Genomic DNA, 22,278 nt, shown 5'->3' with positions numbered 1-22,278 from the left:
ATTGGGGTCGAAGGATTGCCTGATTCGGAATTTGAAGTACCAAGCCCTCGGCTCCGATGATGGAAGTTTGGAACTCGGCCCGACCAGAACCTCCCAAATCTGTGTGTGGCATTGGATGCCCATCGGCATCCCCAATGCTGCCGACGCCGTGATGTGGTCGGTCGCACTTTGGTCCCCACTAAAGGCTGGGGCTGCAGCACGTCGCCGCCGCCCCCGACGTCCCCACGACGGCAACGCCATGGACCGAGGCGCTGAGTTTGTTGGCGAACCCGAAGCCCTGGATGGCAAGTGCTTCTTCACAATGGAAGCATCCTCACCTGGTGAGGTTCGCCCCCGGCGCATGCCTATGCTCCGACCAGCCCACTTTGCCGCTGCTGCCTGGGCTGCCGCCGATACCCGCCACCGCCGCTTCATGGGACCCCCTCCCTCCTCTCCCTCTCCTAGATCAAAGGGCGCCAGGAGTCTAGCCACAGCAAGACACAGAGCCGCCTGCTTCATCGCACACCAATGGCACACAGACATTTGCGAGCTTTTAGCGCACACCCCTCCGAGGCTGAGTCGTGGAGCCTGGGTGCACGGGGCTATGGCTGGAGGAGTCACCATGGGACGAGGGGTGTCGAGTGCTCGGGTAAGTACGGGAAAGGCGAAGTTTTGCATAACCTTATATGATCACATCAATGCTTCTCAAGGAGCCAAATACTGTATGAGAAACCGGAAAAGTTTGAACGTTTGAAAACTTTGCCGGCATAATGCATCCTTCCAATGCACGCCTACTAAGGTAGAAAGCCAACTCAATTGCTACTTTGTTGGCAAAATGTACCATGGCTCAATCTTAGGTCACACACCCATGAAGCCAAGTTAACACATCTATCAATTGGTATATTTTGGTCATATTAAAAATTTTACTTGAAACTTGTTGGTCATGCCATTCTACTACTCGCCTAACACTTTTTCTACGCGGGAAGGAGGGGGGTATGATGCTACCCTGAATTTTTATGCCCATTTGTATCTTGGTCAAATCCTAGGTTTGACCAAAATTTAAAACATGAAAATGAAAAATTAAGCCTGGATCCACTACAAGAAAAGTTGCCAAACTTTTCTTGTAGTGATCCTTCTTAATTAGTAACTTCAAAATGAAGCTTTTGGAAGGTTTTTGAAATTTCCATGTCTGAAACCCAAAACACCTCTTCATGATTGACTTCATAAGACAAATCGAGTTTAGGGTTAGCGGTAGATACATGATTTTTCTAGTTTGAATATGTCTAGACCTGGCTTATCAACTTGAATGCTTAGTATATGACATAAGAAGATGTACTATGTGCATTGGTTTTTCATTTATTTGATTTGTTTTGAATTTTTATGCCGAATCAAATTTTGGTCAAATTGGTTTTTCATTTATTTGATTTGTTTTGAATTTTTATGCCGAATCAAATTTTGGTCAAATCATAGGTTTAACCAAGATTTAAACAAGTTTAAAACATTAAAATGAAAAATTAAGCATGGATCCTTCTTAGTCACTCCAAAATGAAGCTTTTGGGAGGCTTTTGAAATGTCTATGTTTGAAACCCAAAACCACTTCTCTTCATGCTTGACTTCATAAGAAAGATGAGTTTAGGGTTAGGGGTAGATACATGATTTTTCTGGTTTGAATAGGTCTAGACCTTGTTATCAAGTTGAATGGCTTACTATGTGACATAAGAAGACTATGTGCTTTGGTTTTTCATTTTTGATTTTTTCGATTGTTTTTATGCCCATTTGAATCTTGGTCAAATCCTAGGTTTGAACAAGAATTTAAACAAGTTTAAAACATGAAAATGAAAAGGTAAGCATGGATCCTTCTTAGTCAGTCCGAAATGAAGCTTTTGGGCGGTTTTCGAAATTTCCATGTTTGAAAACCCAAACCACTTCTCTTCATGCTTGACTTCATAAGACAAATTTAGGGTTAGGGGTATAGATACATGATTTTTCTTGTTTGATATGTCTAGATATTGTTTATCAACACTTGAATGCTTACAATATATGTGACGCAAGAAGACTATGTGTTATGGTTTTTCATTTTTGGGGGTTTTTTCGAATTTTTTATGCGCACTTGAATCTTGGTCAAATCCTAGCTAGCTAGGTTTGACCAAGCTTTAAACAAGTTTAAAACATGAAAATGAAAAAGTAAGCATGTATCCTTCTTAGTCACTCCAAAATTAAGCTTTTCGGAGATTTTTGAAATTTCCATCTTGTAAACCCAAAACCACGTATCTTCATGTTTGACTTCAAAAGACAGAGTTTAGGGTTAGGGGGTAGATACATGATTCTTCTTTTAATATGTTTAGATCTTGTTTTATCAACTTGAATGTTGACTGTATGACATAAGAAGACTATGTTTTTGAATTTTTTATGAATCTTGGTCAAATCCAAGGGTTGACCAAGATTTAAACAAGTTTAAAACATGAAAATGAAAATGTTTCAAGTTCACCTTTGGTTCGATCTTTCAGTAACCAGGCGCATATATATATGGATGCAAATTGAGATAATTAATTCGTGAAACATTGGAAATGTCCATCGTGTGTCATGTTTCCCCCTCACATGAAAATTGGATTGGTGGCAGACAAGTAAAAGCACATTTATGTGCGACAACCCAAAATGCACATATTTTGCTGAGTTTTCATGCATGCATTAAAAGTTGTGAATATATACATAAAATGCATGTGGGTCATGATTGAAAAGTTTGACATGTATATGTTTCTTGTGTAGTAGTACTATAGTAGGTACGCAAACTCCCAGCCATCTTCTTTGTCAAGAGAAGACGCGCACCAGGATGCGTAGTGGAAGTCGTCTCTGGATCCTTCTGTTGTCCCTCTCACGGAAAAGAAAAAGAAAAAAACATCTCTCTCATTCTCGGCCTCGCTCGACTCGCTCGCTCGCAGCCTCGCACCTCCTGCGCACTGACAAACGCTGCACAACAGTCAACATCACCAGAAAAAAGATATACACCATAAATAATAAGAGGGGCCCCGTGACTGCTATCCCTTCTTCTCCTTCCGTGTGATCCCTCTTCCTCCGAGTTTCACTGGACGGGCAAACACACATGTGCTGCATAGTAATAATAAAAAAGTAAAAAATCGACCTATGAATCTATGATTAAATAGGTAAAATCCTGGCTTTTATCAAGGTTTAAACAAGTTTAAAACATGAAAATGAATAGGTAAGCATGGATCCTTCTTAGTCACTCTAAAATGAAGCTTTCGCGAGGTTTTTGAAATTTCCATGTTTGAAACCCAAAACCACTTCTCTTCATGCTTGACTTCGTAAGACAGAGTTTAGGGTTAGGGGTAGATACATGCTTTTTCTGGTTTGAATATGTCTAGACCTTGTTTATCAACTTGAATGCTTACTATATGACATAGGAAGGCTATGTTCTTTGGTTTTTCATTTTTTCTATTTTTTTCTGATTTTTTATGCCCATTTAAATCTTGGTCAAATCCTAGGTTTGACCAAGATTTAAACAAGTTTAAAAAATGAAAATGAAAAGGTAAGCCTGGATCCTTCTTAGTCACTGTAAAATGAAGCTTTTGGGAGGTTTGTGAAATTTCCATGTTTGAAACCCAAAAGCACTTCTCTTCATGCTTGACTTCATAAGACAGAGTTTAGGGTTAGGGGGTGTAGATACATGATTTGTCTGGTTTGAATATGTCCAAATCTTATTTATCAACTTTTGAATGCATGCTACTCTCTCAAAGAAAAACTTTTGAATGCTTACTATATGACATAAGAAGACTATATGCTTTTAAAATTCAAACATATGGTAAGCATTCTTATGTCATATAGTAAGCATTCAAGTTGATAAACAAGCAAGGTTTGGACATATTCAAACCAGACAAATCATGTATCTACCCCCTAACCCCTAATTAAATTGTCTTATGAAGTCTAGCATGAAGAGAAGTGGTTTTGGGTTTCAAACATGGAAATTTCAAAAACCTCCCAAAAACTACATTTTAGAGTGACTAAGAAGGATACATGCTTCCCTTTTCATATTCATGTTTTAAGCTTGTTTAAATTATCTCGGTCAAACCTAGGATTTGACAAAGATTCAAATGGGCATCAAAATTGAAAAAAATTAGGAAAAAGAAAAACCAAAGCAAATAGTTTTCTTATGTCATATAGTAAGCCAATTAAGTTGATAAACAAGGTATAGACATATTCAAACTAGACAAATCATGTATCTATACCCCCTAACCCCTGAACTCTGTCTTATGAAGTCAAGCATATATATGAAGAGAAGTGGTTTTGGGTTTCAAACATGGAAATTTGAAAAACCTCCCAAAAACTTCATTTTAGAGTGACAAAGAAGGATACATGCTTCCCTTTTCATATTCATGTTTTAAGCTTGTTTAAATTATCTCGGTCAAACCTAGGATTTGACAAAGATTCAAATGGGCATCAAAATTGAAAAAAATCAGGAAAAAGAAAAACCAAAGCAAATAGTTTTCTTATGTCATATAGTAAGCCAATTAAGTTGATAAACAAGGTCTAGACATATTCAAACTAGACAAATCATGTATCTATACACCCTAACCCCTAAACTCCGTCTTATGAAGTCAAGCATATGAAGAGAAGTGGTTTTGCTCCCAAAAGCTTCATTTTAGAGTGACTAAGAAGGATCCATGCTTACCTTTGCATTTTCATATTTTAATCTTGTTTAAATCATTATCAAGCCTAGGATTTGACCAAGATACAAATGGGTGGGCACAAAATTCAAAAAAATCAAAATAATGAAAAACAAAAGCACGTAGTCTTCTTATGTCATATCGTATGCATTCAAGTTAAACGAGGTCTAGGTATATCCAAACCAGACAAATCATGTATCTACCCCCTGTTGATCTTATGAAGTCTAGCATGAAGAGAAGTCGTTTTGGGTTTCAAACATGGAAATTTCAAGAACATCCCAAAAGCTTCATTTTAGAGTGACTAAGAAGGATACATGCTTCCCTTTTCATTTTCATGTTTTAAACTTGTTTAAATCTTGGTCAAACCTAAGATTTGACCAAGATTCAAATATATGAGCATAAAATTCAAAAAAAAATAAAAAAAAATGAAAACCAAGGCACGTAGTCTTCTTATGTCATATAGTAAGCAATCAATTAAGTTGATAAACAAGGTCTAGACATATTCAAACCAGGAAATCATGTATCTACCCCCTAACCCTAGCTAAACTCTATCTTATGAAGTCAAGCATGCATGAAGAGAAGTGGTTTTTGGTTTCAAACGTTTAATCCAAAAGGTAAGCATGGATCCTCCTTAGTCACTGTAAAATGAAGCTTTTGGGAGGTTTGTGAAATTTCCATGTTTGAAACCCAAAACCACTTAAGACAGAGTTTATGGTTAGGTGTAGATACATGATTTTTCTTGTTTGAATATGTCTAGACCTTGTTTATCAACTTGAATTTTTTACTATATGATATAAGAAGGCTATATATATGTGCTTTGGTTTTTCATTTTTTGATTTCTTTCGAATTTTTTATGCCTATTTAAATCTTGGTCAAATCCTAGGTTTAAACAAGTTTAAAACATGAAAATGAAACGGTAAGCATGAATCCTTCCTTACTCACTCTAAAATGAAGGTACTTGAAAATTTTATGTTTGAAACCCAAAACCCCAGTTCTCTTCATATGTTTGACTTCATAAGACAGAGTTTAGGGTTAGGGGTAGATATGATACATGATATTTCTGCTTTGAATATGTCTAGACCTTGTTTATCAACTTGAATGCTTACTATATGACATAAGAAGGCTATATATGTGCTTTGGTTTTTCATTTTTTTTGAATTTTTCTGAATTTTTACTCCCATTTGAATCTTGGTCAAATCCTAGGTTTGACCAAGGTTAAAACAAGTTTAAAACATGGCAATGAAAAGGTAAGCATGGATCCTTTTTAGTCACTCTAAAATGAAGCTTTTGGGAGGTTTTTGATATTTCCATGTTTGAAACCCAAAATCACTTCTCTTCATGCTTGACTTCATAAGGCAGAGTTTAGGGTTAGGGGGTAGATACATGATTTGTTTGGTTTGAATATGTCTAGACCTTGTTTATCAACTTGAATGCTTACTATATGACATCAAAATACTATGTTCTTTGGTTTTTTCCGTTTTTTTTGAATTGTTATACCCATTTGAATCTTGGTCAAATCCTAGGTTTGACCAAGATTTAAACAAGTTAAGAAATTGAAAATGAAAAAGGTAAGCCTGGATCCTTCTTAGTCACTGTAGAATGAAGCTTTTGGGAGGTTTGTGAAATTTCCATGTTTGAAACCCAAAACCAGTTCTCTTCATATGTTTGACTTCATAAGACAGAGTTTTTATCAACTCCAGTGCTTACTATATGACATAAGAAGGCTATATATGTGCTTTGGTTTTTCATTTTTTGATTTTTTCTGAATTTTTATGCCCATTTAAATCTTGGTCAAATCCTAGGTTTGACCAAGGTTTAAACAAGTTTAAAACATGAAAAGAAAAGGTAAGAATGGATCCTTCTTAGTCATTCTAAAATGAATGAAGCTTTTGGGATGTTCTCACAAATCGATCTAGTCTAGTACATGACTTTGATAAATTTTAATTAAGAAGCAGCAACTTAACAATAATTACCCAAAATCTAACAGCTGGTTCGACAACAACCTGGACGTTACGCTAAAATGAACTGCGAAAACAACGAACAGCACTTTTGTAGTACTGTACTCGGTACTCCGTACTTGCTCCAGATAATCCCCATTGCTTCACTACTACAGTAGTACTGTACTACCCTGGCTCGCATTCATTGTTTCCCCTGACTATTCAGAGCTTTGGACGTCCATCAGAGTTGTACTCGATGGTAAGATCTTTGCCTAGCTCGATTAATGGCGTGCTATAAAATTCTATACTAGCCAACAGATGTCCATTCCTCGGGTTGCGCGCGAGCCTTCGAAGAGAAGGTAGCCGCTCTGTCCCGTTGATTTACGGTGGACGGATAGGATACTCCGGACCGCTCTCGATTCATTTGCTTCTGCTCCCGCGTCCTGACCCTTCGCGGACTGAGATCCAGTGACTTCACTAAGAGAAGTCACCATGCGACTTTACACACATGAGCCATTCGATCAAGATCCAACGCTCGCGGTTGATCCAAATTTCGAACTTAAACTAAACTAATATTTTAAATGGACTGGAACTTTTCGAGAATACGTCTTAATGTAAAGTTTTTCTTTTTTTTCTGAGCTACATAAATTTTAATTTCAAATTTTAGATCGACCATGTTCGTTGGATCTTAACCTGATGGCTCGTATAGGTAAAGTTCATGGTAACTTCTGTTGGGTAAAGTCACTGGATCTCAGTTCGCAAGGGAGCCCCCTCTCGGCCGTTGATTTAGGATGGGCGGACCAGGTTGCTCGAAGCGAGGGCGATGACGGTTGTCTGGTTTTAATAGGGGGGAGTACTTCTTCCATCCCCTTCTTGCTTCACTTCCAGTCTCCTTCCACTTCCAGCGATGCCTCCGAAGTCAAGGCCACCATCTCGCTTGAAGAAGCACCATCTAGTGTTGACCAAGGACGCAGAGAGTTCCCGCTGGCGGTCTATCCAGATGCTGGCCGCGAGAAAGGGCCCGCCAGAAAACGAAGGCCCTGCTTCACGCTCGTCTCGGAACGGCGTCAGTCGTGCGGTCGAAGATTCCTGGTTGGTTTCCATCGCCATGTTTCTTGATTCTTCCTGGCCCGGAGGTCCCAACTCTTTATTCCGTATTAATCCTTTTTATACATATCTCAGTGCCCCACGACGCACCCTGACATCTTCTCGTGACGACTTCAACCCCTGTCTCCTGCGCTTAGAGGTTACCACTGATTGGACATTTTCGTCTTCCTCTCGTCACTTTGTTTCGGTACTGATGATATTGCCATGCAGGAAGCATCGGCGTGTTTCAGAGATGAGCTTAAAACTCTCGTGGAACTCGCCTCCAACTTTCGCGATGATGTCGATACTTTGAAGGACGAGGTCACCGGCCGGGGCAAGCTGCATGATGTGAGCGTTCCATCAAGTGAGGAAACGAACTCTGTCATCAAGAAGCTCAAGGGAGAGAATTTGATGCTTAAGATCGAGTGCGGCTTTCTTCGCGAAGAAAACGTCGAGCTATCAAACAGGTGCGTTCAAGCTCTCAACGGGAGCCTCAACACCCAACATGATGCGGTGAAGAAGATGATGGATGATAGCATCTTGAAGAAAAACAATATGGTGGAGGACGCGCGCGGGATGGTCGATCCAATCCAGGCACCGCAGAAGGAAGTCGATGCGCTCCGAGTCCAGCCACCTTTGCGTAGGTCGCCGAGGCGCCCTCGCGCAGGTCACTGAGGAGCGCACATCGCCGAGTAGGCTGGGGGATAAGGAATTCCAACGAGAGAAGCGGAATCACCACCTGTACGTCCTGATGGAGGGCCACTCCGCCAAGTAGGCTGGGGGAGAGAAACACTGCCTCTCATTGTTCTTTAGCTAGTCCTCCGATCCATATTACTTGATGTTAAAATGGATGTATCTACAACTGAAATATGTCTAGATACATATATTTTAGTATCACAAAGTAAGTATCAACGTTTATATTGCCCAAGTCTTATTATCCATCCCTAAGGTGGGTCGCTTTTGTAACTACTGATTGCAGATTCGACTCTTCTGCAGATCGAAAGATTTTTAGAGTGACTAAGAATGATTCATGCTTAGCTTTCCATTTTCATGTATTAAACTTGTTTAAATCTTGCTCAAACCTAGGATTTGACCAAGATTCAAATGGTTTTAACAATTAAAAAATCAGAAAAATGAAAAACCAAAGCACATAGTATTCTTATGTCATATAGTAAGCATTCAAGTTGATAAACAAGGTCTAGACATATTCAAACCACACAAAACATGTATCTACCCCCTAACCCCAAACTCTGTCTTATGAAGTTAAGTATGAGGAGAAGTGATTTTGGGTTTCAAACATGGAAATTTCACAAACCTCCCAAAAGCTTCATTTTAGAGTGACTAAGAAGGATCAATGCTTACCTAGGATTTGACCAAGATTCAAACGGGCGTAAAAATTCAAAAAAAATATAAAAAAAAATGAAAAACCAAAGCACATATATAGCCTTCTTATGTCATATAGTAAGCATTCAAGTTGATAAACAAGGTCTAGACATATTCATACCAGAAATATCATGTATCATATCTACCCCTAACCCTAAACTCTCTCTTATGAAGTCAAACATATGAAGAGAACTGGGGTTTTGTGTTTCAAACATAAAAATTTCAAGTACCTTCATTTTAGAGTGACTAAGAAAGGATTCATGCTTACCTTTTCATTGTCATGTTTTAAACTTGATTAAACCTTGGTCAAACCTAGGATTTGTCCAATATTTAAATGGGCATAAAAATGAAAAAAAAATGGAAAACCAAAGCACATATATAGCCTTCTTATGTCATAAGCATTCAAGTTGATAAACAAGGTCTAGACATATTCAAACAAGAAAAATCATGTATCTACACCTAACCAAAAACTCTGTCTTAAGTGGTTTTGGGTTTCAAACATGGACATTTCAAGAACATCCCAAAAGCTTCATTTTAGACTGACTAAGAAGGATACACACTTCCCATTTCATTTTCATGTTTTAAACTTGTTTAAATCTTGGTCAAACCTAGGATTTGACCAAGATTCAAATAAGTAAAAACATGAAAATGAAAAGGTAAGCATCGATCCTTATTAGTCGCTCTAAAATGAAGCTTTTGGGAGGTTTTTGAAATTTTCATGTTTGAAACCCAAAACCACTTCTCTTCATGCATGCTTGACTTCATAAGACATAGTTTAGGGTTCGGGGTAGATACATGATTTTTCTGGTTTGAACATGTCTAGACCTTGTTTATCAATTTGAATGCTTACTATATGACATAAGAAGGCTATGTGCTTTGGTTTTTCATTCTTACGATTTTTTTCTTAATTTTTATGCCCATTCGAATCTTGGTCAAATCCCAGGTTTGACCAACATTTAAACAAGTTTAAAACATGACAATGAAAATGTAATCAATCCTGGATCCTTCATAATTAATAAGTTAGTCTAATTAAAATGAAGCTTTTGGGAGGTTTTTGAAATTTTCGTGTTTGAAACCAAAAACCACTTCTCTTCATGCTTGACTTCATAAGGTAGAGTTTAGGGTTAGGGTAGATACATGATTTGTATTATTTGAATTGTCTAGACCTTATTTATCATCTTTTAAATGCTTACTATATATATGACATAAGAAGACTATGTGCTTTAGTTTTTCATTTTTCTGATTTTTTTAATTTTATGCCCATTTGAATCTTGGTCAAATCCTAGGTTTGACAATGATTTAAACAAGTTTAAAATATGAAAATGAAAAGATAAGCATGGATCCTTCTTAGTCACTCTAAAATAAAGCTTTTGGGTGGTTTTTGAAATTTCCATGTTTGAAACCCAAAAGCACTTCTCTTCATGCTTGACTACATAAGACAGAGTTTAGGGTTAGGGGTAGACACATGATTTTTCTTGTTTGAATATGTCTAGAACTTGTTTATCAACTTTAATGCTTACTATATGACATAAGAAAACTACGTGCTTTGTTTTTTCATTTTTCTGATTTTTTTGGAATTTTGATGCACATTTGAATCTTGGTAAAATCCTAGGTTTGACCAAGATTTAAACAAGTATATAACATGAAAATGAAAAGGGAAGCATGTATCCTTCTTAGTCACTCTAAAATGAATTTTTTGGGAGTTTTTTGAAATTTCCATGTTTGAAACCCAAAACCATGCACTTCTCTTCATGCTTGACTTCATAAGGTAGAGTTTAGGGGTTTGCGGATAGATACATGATTTGTCTAGTTTGAATAAGTCTAGACCTTGTTTATCAACTTTAATGCTTACTATATGACATAAGAAGACTATGTGCTTTGGTTTTTCATTTTTCTATTTTTCTATTTTATGCCCATTTGAATCTTGGTCAAATCCTAGATTTAACCAGGATTTAAACAAGTTTAAAACATGAAAATGAAAAGGTAAGCCTTGATCCTTCTTAGTCACACTAAAATGAAGCTTTTGGGATGTTCTTGAAATTTCCATGTTTGAACCCAAAATGACTTCTCTTCATGCTAGACTTCATAAGACAGAGTTTAGGGGTTAGCGGGTAGATACATGATTTGTCTAGTTTGAATAAGACTATACCTTGTTTATCAACTTTAATGCTTACTATATGACATAAGAAGACTATGTGCTTTGGTTTTTCATTTTTCTATATTTTTATTTTATGCCCATTTGAATCTTGGTCAAACCTATATTTGACCAGGATTTAAACAAGTTTAAAACATGAAAATGAAAAGCTAAGCCTTGATCCTTCTTAGTCACACTAAAATGAAGCTTTTGGGATGTTCTTGAAATTTCTATGTTTGAAACCCAAAACGACTTCTCTTCATGCTAGACTTCATAAGACAGAGTTTAAGGTTTAGGGGTATAGATACATGATTTGTCTGGTTTAAATATGTATAGACCTTGTTTATCAACTTGAATGCTTACTATATGGCATAAGAAAACTATATGTGCTTTGGTTTTTCATTTTTCTGATTTTTTTAAATTTTGATGCCCATTTGAATCTTGGTCAAATCCTAGGTTTGACCAAGATTTAAACAAGTTTAAAACATGAAAATGAAAAGGGAAGCATGTATCATTCTTAGTCACTCTAAAATGAAGTTTTTGGGAGGTTTTTGAAATTTCCATGTTTGAAACCCAAAACCACTTCTCTTCATGCTTGACTTCATAAGACAGAGTTTAGGGGTTAGGGGGTAGATACATGATTTGTATGGTTTGAATATGTCTAGACCTTGTTTATCACCTTTAATGCTTACTATATGACATAAGAAGACTATGTGCTTTGGTTTTTCATTTTTCTGTTTTTTTTTAATTTTCTGCCCATTTGAATCTTGGTCAAATCCTAGGTTTGACCAAGATTTAAACAAGTTTAAAACATGAAAATGAAAAGGGAAGCATGTATCATTCTTAGTCACTCTAAAATGAAGTTTTTGGGAGGTTTTTGAAATTTCCATGTTTGAAACCCAAAACCACTTCTCTTCATGCTTGACTTCATAAGACAGAGTTTAGGGGTTAGGGGGTAGATACATGATTTGTATGGTTTGAATATGTCTAGACCTTGTTTATCACCTTTAATGCTTACTATATGACATAAGAAGACTATGTGCTTTGGTTTTTCATTTTTCTGTTTTTTTTTTTAATTTTCTGCCCATTTGAATCTTGGTCAAATCCTAGGTTTGACCAATATTTAGACAAGTTTAACACGTGAAAACGAACTGATAATCCCATTTGTTGACTCATTTAACTAGTTAATCCCATTTGTTGACTCTCTGTTGACCAGGCACTTGAGGTAAAACTGAGTATATTGCACTAGCCAGTATTAGTACTCAATGGGAAAACTGAGCACACAAAAAATGCTACAGTATAAGACTCGAGAGTATATCTAAATTTCCAGGGTTAGACTCGAGTACGCGTGTTGCGGTGCAGAAGTGGAAGACGTGCAATTGTTGACGGGTACTGACGCGAGTCGCGGTGCAGAAGTCGAAGACGTGCAATCGTGGACGCGTGTCGCGTTGCAGAAGCCCAAGACGTGCAGACGTTAAATGGTGGACGCGTAGGACGCGGGTCGCATTAACCACCCCTCGCCTTTATAGACGCCTCCTCGCACTCTCTCTGTCTCTCTCACTAGCTGATGCAACGCCTCCTCTCACGTCCCATCATCATCTTCTCCAAAGAGAAAAACCCTCTCCCTCTCTGCCGGCGAGATGATGTGCAAGGAGAATGCGAATCCCATCGTCCATGATGCCATCGGCTCCAAGCACGACGCCTCCCTCTTCGATGCCGTCCCCTCAACGGCCGCCGCCGCCGCCGGTGGCGGTCGGATCCCGCCGGGATGGGACCCCTATGAGGTGGTGCCGTACATCCCGCCTCCAAACCCCTACGACACCTGCATGGACGACCCATGGAACGAGGTAACTATGGTTTGCTCCCTTTTTTTGTTCCCCATTCCTCTTTGAACCCTATTTTTGCTGGTTCCCTAGTAACTATTAGTGCCGATCTGTAGATGGATGAGTATTGGGTTAATATTTGCGCCGATTTTATTCCATTTTGCTTTGACCCCTTCTTGATTTCGTCGAAGATTTGGAGTTCGGCCGTTCGGTTAATTTATGCAAGTAATAATGAGATCTCAATCAGTTAATTTATGCAAGTAATCATGGGATCTCAATCAGTTATTTTATGCACGAGTCAAAAGATATAAACCGTTTAATTTTGCAAATAATCTGGAATCTATTCAAATTCAGATCTGGAATCTGTTTCTTTGCCTATGATGAATCGTTGGGCACAAATTTTTACAGAGTGGGTTCAGCGAACCATTGCTGTGTACAAATCTGTTGTGCATGAGCTTTGGTTCGCTAACACCATCCCTGTAGACATATAATCGTCTCCACTCTAACTGAGGCTGTCTCTGTTTTTCCTTACTTTGTTATCATGCACGTTAGACATCGTTGCAACTCCTTCACTCAAGTTCCAGTTTGATATGGATCAGGTGTCTGGCAGCGACGTCGGCAGCAACGACGAGGACCATCACACCAAGACTCGCCAGGTGCTGCGGAGGCTGCAGGTCGGCCAGTACGTCTCCTACCTCGACGTCGCCAAGGGTGTCTACAGGTGCCCCTTCTGCACTAAAAGACTCGGCGGCACTGACTTCAACTGCCTCCTCATGCATGCCGAGAACATCGGCAACATCTTCCCCAAGGTCGGCGCGTCGGTGAACCCCTACTCCTTCCGCGCCAAGCACAAGGCGCTCGGCATGCACCTCCGCAGCGTCCAGCGGGTGGAGATCTCCGCCGGGCGCATGCCTCCACTCAAGCCCAAGGCCCCCAAGGGGAGCAACAAGTGGAGGCAGAGGCAGATGGGGTAGGCGGAGTCCTGGACGTGTGCTACTGCTGCAAAGCAGCTTCTATTTTGTTGTTAGCTAGGGATCCCTTGTTGTTATGTTGTTAGTATGATGGTGTTGTGAAGAACCTCGAACCTGTTACTATGTTGGCTGCTGTGTATGCGGCTTATTATCTATGGAGGGATCCCTATTCTACTATATTTTGTTGGCCCTACTATGTTTTCTAGATTTACTATGACTGTGAATTTGGCGTACATTACCCTGGAGATTTGCTTCTAGATTTAACTACATACATATGGACCAGAGGGAGTACTAGATTTGCTGCCATATTGGGCAAACAACGAGGGCCAAAAGGCATAAATAATTGAAGAAAGACAGAAATGCAAGCTTCTCTAGATTTGATACTAATTTGGTTAATAAAGACAAAGAGACAGAGGGGGAAAAGGTGCTCTTAAAAATGCCAATTCGCGCCGAGAGAGACAGAACCCAGCTCCTGCTCACGTACAACCAAACGTGGTCTCGTCCTGTCCCACGCGGTCCCTTTCTACTAGCCCCACACGTCAGCACAGAATGGTCAACTAAACTGGAATCCTCCCGTCTGAGCTCCTTCTGCGGGTTACAAATAAGGGCTGGCGAAAACTGAGGAAAAACATAAGGCAATCTTATTGACTAATATAGCTGCTTATAATTAATAAAAGGATTAGCTACAACGTGCTCAGTTTGCCCATTTATTAAGGTATAAGACTGACAGGAGAGAAAGTAATCGCTAGTTTCCTCATTTTGCCCCTGCATGCTCGCACGATTAAAGCTCCTTCCGCCTGTATTTGGACTCCTCGTTTCCTTAAACCTCCTCATTTCTCGGGATAGACCAACAGTTTTTCAGGATCTTGGTTTTTTTTTTTTTGACAATCAATACCACATATATTCATAGCAACAAATAGTACATGGTAGAGATACATGAACTGACTCCAACGATTACAAAATAAAGTCTAAAAGATAGTAACAAATCTTCGAGGTCTTCAATTTTTTACTTCTTCCAGAACACAATCTTGTACTTTTCTGAAGGCAGCCAAAAATAGATAACTAACCATAGACCTGTAGATACCGATGAAAGTTCTCCCATGATTTTTTGAGCCGCACTGCCAAAGCTGCGTGCACGCACGCAACCATTAAAGCAGTCATACAACATCGGCAAGAGTACCAACACCAGTATATCAGGGAATAATAACCGACTAGCTTTGTCATCGTCGATGGAGAGCCGAGAGTACGAATCACCATTGTCGAGGACGTAGCAGCCGGGACAAAAACTGCGAGGATAATCCTCCCCACGACAACAAAGACAAAAGATCCAAAATCGATCTGGCGAAGCAAGATCCAATGTCCCATACCTAGAAAATTGTGATCGTTCAAGACCACCATTGACGCCGGGAAGAAGATCTCGTCGCCGAACGAAAGGCCGAAGATCACTTATTGCAGACGATGCCATCTCCATTGAGGGGAAACCAACAAGAAGGCGGCTACCAAAATCCTAACATAATCTAATATAATCTAATGAAAACAGTACTTTTATTCGAAAATCCACGCATAGATCGGGTTCCCCACTCCTCCTGACGTCGGCGAAGCCAACCGGAGGAGGGGGAACCAATCTATGGAGGAGGAAGAACTGGAGGCGGCTAGGGTTGAGGCGGCGGCTTCAGGATCTTGGGTTAATGTGGCCAGGTTTCGACTTTCGACTAGTGGAAACGGGAAAGCAGGTGCAAATTAGGGAGATAACTGAACCACAACCACCCGCGTCTTAAGCATCGAGTAATATCGGGAAAAAATGCGCCTTTTGGCTATGATTACGATTTGACAAGGGCTCCCATCAGTATGGGGTGAACAAGCCCTCCCATCAGTATATCAGAGGAATTTGACAAGGGCTACATGACGACTAGATACATCACCAAAAAAGGTGATGCATGTCTCCTTCACCAAAACAGCTGAAACAAGTACATGAACGCAAGTACACCACCATAATAATACTACTACATTAACACAAGTACAAGTAATAAAGTAAGAGTACTACTCCCTCTAATCTAATTTAAACCAAAATAAAACTTAAACTTCATCCTAAATTTGAACTAGTGCCTCGTCCTCGTTCTTCGCTCATTTTCTGATCCAAGACGGCGCAGAGTGCCAGAGTGCATGGCATAGAACTCTTCATCGGTGGCATGCCATGGGCATGTCACCGGATGCATGATTTTTTTCGCAATGTTTTAAATTTGAATTTAGGCCGCATGTCACACGGTGACATGCAAAAGGTGCATGTCACCTGGTGGTGGTAGGCAACTACCCTCATTTACGGCGGCGTAGGCGACTGGACGCCGCGTGGCCAGCCGCTGCCTCGTGGCCGCCTCGGTTTCCACGCGGGAGACCATTAAACGTCGACGACCAACATTCCCCCGTCACGGTTAGCGACTATGACTATAAGGGCAAAACGCTAAACTCTCTCGTTCCATTCACTTTCTTCCTCTCTCCACCTAACAAACATTTGTTCGTCGCTCTCTCCTCCAGCAATGTCTTCAAAATTCAGGTCGTCGGCGGTCAAGTACGCGGAGAAAAAACGCCGGCTCGAAATTTCGAGAGACGCTTCCAGAAACCAAGTGGGCTCGCCGTCGCCGCCGCCGCCGAAACGCGTCCGTGCTGTGCTCACCGGGTTAGTTTCCTTCGCCATGTACTTTCGTTTCTTTCGTCGCTCTCTCCTCCAGCAATTAATGTGTTCAAACTTCAGGTCGCCGGCGGTCAAGTACGCGGATAAAAAACGCCGGCTCGAAATTTCGAGAGACGGTTCCAGAAACCAAGTGGGCTCGCCGTCGCCGCCGCTGCCGCCGTCGCCGAAACGCGTCCGTGCTGTGCTCACCGGGTTAGTTTCCTTCGCCATGTACTTTCGTTTCTTCTTGCCCGGGCTCAAGCTCTTTAAGAGTCTCTATGGTTATACATCTTAAAGGGTTGGAAGTTCCAACGACGCCCGTACTGCACCAACTTCCACGACCAAGGAATCATCATCGTCCGATGATTTCAACCCGGCCCTACCCCGGCGAAATGAGGTAGCACCAAGCACTGTGTAGTTATCTTCTTCTTCTTCTTCTTCTTCTTCCTTTGCGCTTACTTGCTACCGATGATTTCGCCCTGAAGGAAGCGGCGCCGACTATCGACACCACTGTCGCCATCTTGATGGAAAAAAACGAGGAGCTCAGCTTAGAGTGTGATCGCCTCCGAGACGATTTGGCTGCCAAGAAGAAGAATTCGAAAACTCTTGTGGAGCTCATTTGCAGCCTTCGCAATGAGCGCGATATGTTGAAGAACGAGCTGATTAAGCAGAAAGAGAGGAACATTGCATCAGTGGAGAAAGCCAGCAGCATACTCAAGACTGTGTGCCTCGAAAGAGACAAGTTTGATATAGAGTACAAAATCCTTCTTCAGGATAAAGTACAGCTCCAAAAGTTGAACCTTGAATATGCTGACATCGCCATCCTTGCCCTTCTCGAGAGGCAGAAGGCACAAGATAAGTTGATGCACCTGATATTGGAGAGCTGCAGTGAAAGAGAAGAGACATTGAAAGAAGTGAGCAGTTTGGTGGGATACATGAGTGACGTCGGGCGAACTTCGCAGAATCTGCCCCGGCTGAGCTCAAATTCCAGCGGAACCAGCTTTCAGCAATGCATGTTATGCGCACCTACAACTTCTACTCATTGATTAGAGGTCGCACGACATGGCATTTTCCCTCGAAATAGTAGTACTGTACTAATAGTTGTACTACTTAATATGTACCTTTTTGTAAAATAATTTCTTACATGTATTAGAAACTACCCCTCTCGTTTCTGGATGCACCCGGGACATTGTCATCCGGCCCTCTTCTGGACAAACCCCCTCGGGAAGGACGGTATATTTTGCACATTTCGCTACTAGTACTTCTAATTCCACCGCTTATTTTTCTAATCCGTTAAATCGTTAATTGGATGACCAACTGATGGAAGCTGCGATAGATTAGACCAACAAGTGGTGAATTGTGCAAAAGATATGTCCGTGTTTTATGCAAAAGAGTGATATGGGGATCTGGTGGAATCTTGAATTTCCTCTTCAGTGGTAGGCATGCTTCACTTATATAGCTGGAGTACATTGCGGACCTGGTGCATTTCGTCAGTACCGATCAGCTATTTTTGCTTATCCGGGAAGAAAAGGTAGTACTAGCCTTTTCTGTGAGATGTCTTTTCAGTGCTACGGAGTTGTCTGCATTCACCGCTTGCTTTGTTCTGCGGTGACTTTGCCAAGCTGACTTTGCCATGACTTTGGGTGACTGATATGTGGACCACAGTTGTAAGTGACTCAAAGTCACTGACTTTGGGGACTCCTGAATGCTTCGTATATTTCTGACGGTTTCTGAATTATGTACTCCGAACAACTTTTGTAATATTGGTCAAACTAGTTTTGACCAGGGTTTGTGTAGGGTGTTTTTTTTTGGTTGGTCCAAATGGTGTTGTGTGGTCCAAATGTGATGTATCATCACACCACCATGTGCCCCCCTCCCCCCACCCCACCCCTAGGTTTTGGTAATGCCATTCTGATACATGCTTCTTAGAAGGAGTACATTTTTTCCGTTAGGGCATGACAATTTTGAAAAATTCAAAAAAAAATGGGAAGACAGAATGGTAACATCATTTTCCATGTGATGATGCACCCCTGTGCCAAATTTTGGTTCATTTTAAGAATGTAAGGTGACAAATTACTCGAGGAAGCTAGTTGGAGTAGACGGGCATGATCGGATTGGCATAGGGGATTTATTTTTTGAAGGATGTTATTTTTCATAGACAATATCTGACACAAAAAATAAAATGTTAAGGTCCATATTATTCTGAATGATTTTGAATTACTTATGACATTTGGAAGTATTGGTATACATGAGTCCCACATGAAGTTAAATGGTCCCAAAAAAAGTTTCGTACACGTCTCCCAGAAAGTGGAAAGTCGAGCACATGCATGACTTCACGCGTCCACTACTGGATACAGAGAGTCAGAGGCTATAACATAATTGGCCTCATCATCTCTCGCGAGCTCGTCCTCTCCACTCCCCCAACTTGCCTCCCCCACACTGTGAAAACCCCCCATCCACTCACCGCACCTCTGAGGCATCGACTTTCCCGTTTCCAACCGCAGCAGCATGAAGATAGGTATTGCATACGAGGCGGAGCAATAGGCGACCGCCCACGCAGAGGATGCCTCTACGGTAGTGGCCGTCGCGGTGGGTGAGGCTTCACCGGGCACCCAGGCCGCTCGTCTCCTCTGCTTGTCGGATTCTTCGACCTCGGTCGAAATGGGCGTCCTGGCCATCACGACGGGTGAGGCTTCACCGGGCACCCATGCCGCTCGTCTCCTCTGCTTGTCTGGTTCTTCGACCTCGGTCGAAACGGGCGTCCTGGCCGTCGAGTAGAAGGTGGATACCAATGTTGTTTATCCCGCCGAAGATGTGCACGGCGTTGCAGGCCACCACGGCAAGGTCTTCCTAGGCCCGATGCTGGACGCGAACCTCGACGCCTTCGACGATTTCGGCCCAAACGTTCAGTTCCAGGAGGATGTTGAGGGTGATGACGAGGAGGTACTTCTCTTTTACCGAAACTGTCCCAACCCTCTTTGTGTCATATTGCTGTTCACATGGTTTGCACGAGCCTGGTTCTTGATTGATTTGATATCCTACCTTGTTCTTGTAGATGTAATTGATTCTACGATTCGTAAGATCAGATTCTAGTTTAATTTCGACTAATCTGCCATGTAGTCATATAATCAATTTATGTGTTCATACTTAGTGGACTTGCAATTGTTGTGGCTTATGTTCATGGTTGTTCATCGGGTTTCTCATGATTTATTACGATTTCTTCTGCCATTTACTTGTTCTACACATTTAATTTTAGGGTTTCTAAGGTTTGATTATGTTAGTGGAGTATTTATTCGATCTATCATAAAAAACCTGATTATGTAGTACTTAATAATTCATAGGAGTATTCTGATGACATGGACAACAACAAGGTGCGCGAGGGGCCCAGGAAAAGCCGCTATGTTCTCAAGCGGTGAAGGGTGGTGAAATTCGTTTCTCCATGCGCTGGGAGCTATTTTGCCCATTATGTGGCAAATTTCTCTAGAAGGACATCCACAGCTCGATCCAACATGCGATGGGTGTAGGCCTAAGTACATAGGGGGAAACACCGCCCTGCAACCAAGGCCAAGCACGAATCATATGGCCTCTTCCTCCATAATTACGACTTGCCTAGCTTGCTCCACGTCAACGCCACTGCTGCTGGCCCTCATGCTCCTGGTCATGTTTAAAGTTCATATGTGTAATCTTAATCCCTTTGGAAGTTCAGCATTAAACTCTACTAGTACAACCGTGGTGGTCTTGTGATGTAGTACTCTTTTGATGCATTTGTGATGTAGTAGTACTTTTTTTGAAATGATATAGTACTATCTAAGAAAAGTACTCCTCCGATTCACATTCATTTCACATCAAGAAATATGGATCGTAGCGAGGAGTAAATTAAACATGGCATCTCGTGCATGAAGCTTGACATATCGATCAAGGTTGGCTAGAATAGCAATACAATGCTGCTCATTAGGCAAATGCATGCCATGTACGATAGTATACATCCAGTAAAGAAGTCTATACTGACATAAAAAAACTACTTTGGGGATGAGAGTCAATTGGGGCATCTACAATATAGAAAATCTTGCTCGTAGATGATTTTGGCTAAGAGGGTTTTACTCACATTACACGTGCCACTTTCCTTGTCTGCAAAACAAGTTCCAATAAAGGGAGAGGAAAGAAGAGGGTATTGTGGGCGAGATTGAACACCTTTTTTATGTGTTAAGCTGAGGCCTCGTTTAGATGAGGATTTCGACTTATGCCTAACAGCTCAACACACCCACAAATAATTCTTCTTGCGCGCACCACCGTTCATTAAAATAACAATATTAGCTCGCAAGATTAAGAACGAAGTGAATTTAAGTAACTTGGTAAGCTTTTCAAGCAATATATTCAGAGAAAGAGCACACATGTTCGGCTCAAAATAATCATAAGAGAAGAACAATAAATCTAAGGCACCACATGGATTCATACCTTGAGTCGACGCTGGCTCGTAGAAGGGCGGCCGCGCCTCGAGGATGCCGGGGACCTCTCCACCTCGGTCTCACATGTGACTGCTTATCGGCGGGTGGTGCGCCGCGCCATGTAGAAGATCTATCAAGAGAGGAGAGCCCGATGATGCTACCGATGCCTCAACCTTGATAGCACCGACCTGTTGCTCCGCACCAAGATGCGCCACGTGCAAGATTTAGCGGATGCACCAATTTTAGAGATATGTCATGATCATTGTAACAAATTTCAACGTGATGATTATTTGATCTTGTACTCGGCCTTGAACATAAGAACTAGTACAATCTCACATTTTTTTATCATTATCCTTTGCGAGATTTAGCGGATGCGCCAAATTCAGAGAAATATCATGATCATGGTAACACAATTTTCAATGTAATGATGATTTGATGTTGCACTCGACCTTGAACATAAGTACTAGTACGGTCTCACAAATTTGTATCATTATACTTTGCAAGTTTTAGTGGATGTGCCCATTTTCAGAGGTAGATCATGATCATGGTAAGTTGGTAACAAATTTACAACATGATGATGATTTGATTTTGCACTCGGCCTTGAACAGAGGTACTAGTATGGTCTCACAATTTTTTATCATTATACTTGGACGGTGGCCAAATTCAAAATCTCATAGCGGCAAAACTTCCCGCCCACAAAATACAAAAATTTCACACGCTTCCAAATTCCCATTCTACCCCTGTGGAGATGGCAGCAAAGTCGGTTGGTGGGGGGGTCTGCCCGTCATTTTTTGGATCACCACCTCCCTAGCCCGGAAACCCTCCCAAAAAAATACATTTCCTTCAGACCACCCACCGGAACTTCCCAAGTCCCTCTCTCCCACCTCCACGACCACCGCACCGGAACATCCTCGCCGGACTTCCCTGGCCTACCCGAGCCCTCGCGATCCTCGTCATCCGGCTGCCTGCCGGAGCCGCTTCATCGACGCCGTCATCAACCGGACCGGATCATCCCCGCCGAACCTCGAAACCATATGCTCATCCAGCAGTCTACCGCAGTCACTTCAGCTGCGGTATCGTCCACCCCACCGGAGCCGCTTCACCGGATCCGTCGTCCACCGCATCGTATCTTGCTCACCGACACCGCTGTGCATGAACCGGATCTGCTTCACC

Source organism: Lolium perenne, chromosome 4, assembly GCF_019359855.2.
Source record: "Lolium perenne isolate Kyuss_39 chromosome 4, Kyuss_2.0, whole genome shotgun sequence".
Lineage (NCBI taxonomy): Eukaryota > Viridiplantae > Streptophyta > Magnoliopsida > Poales > Poaceae > Lolium > Lolium perenne.
Note: the sequence above shows the minus strand (reverse complement) of the source record.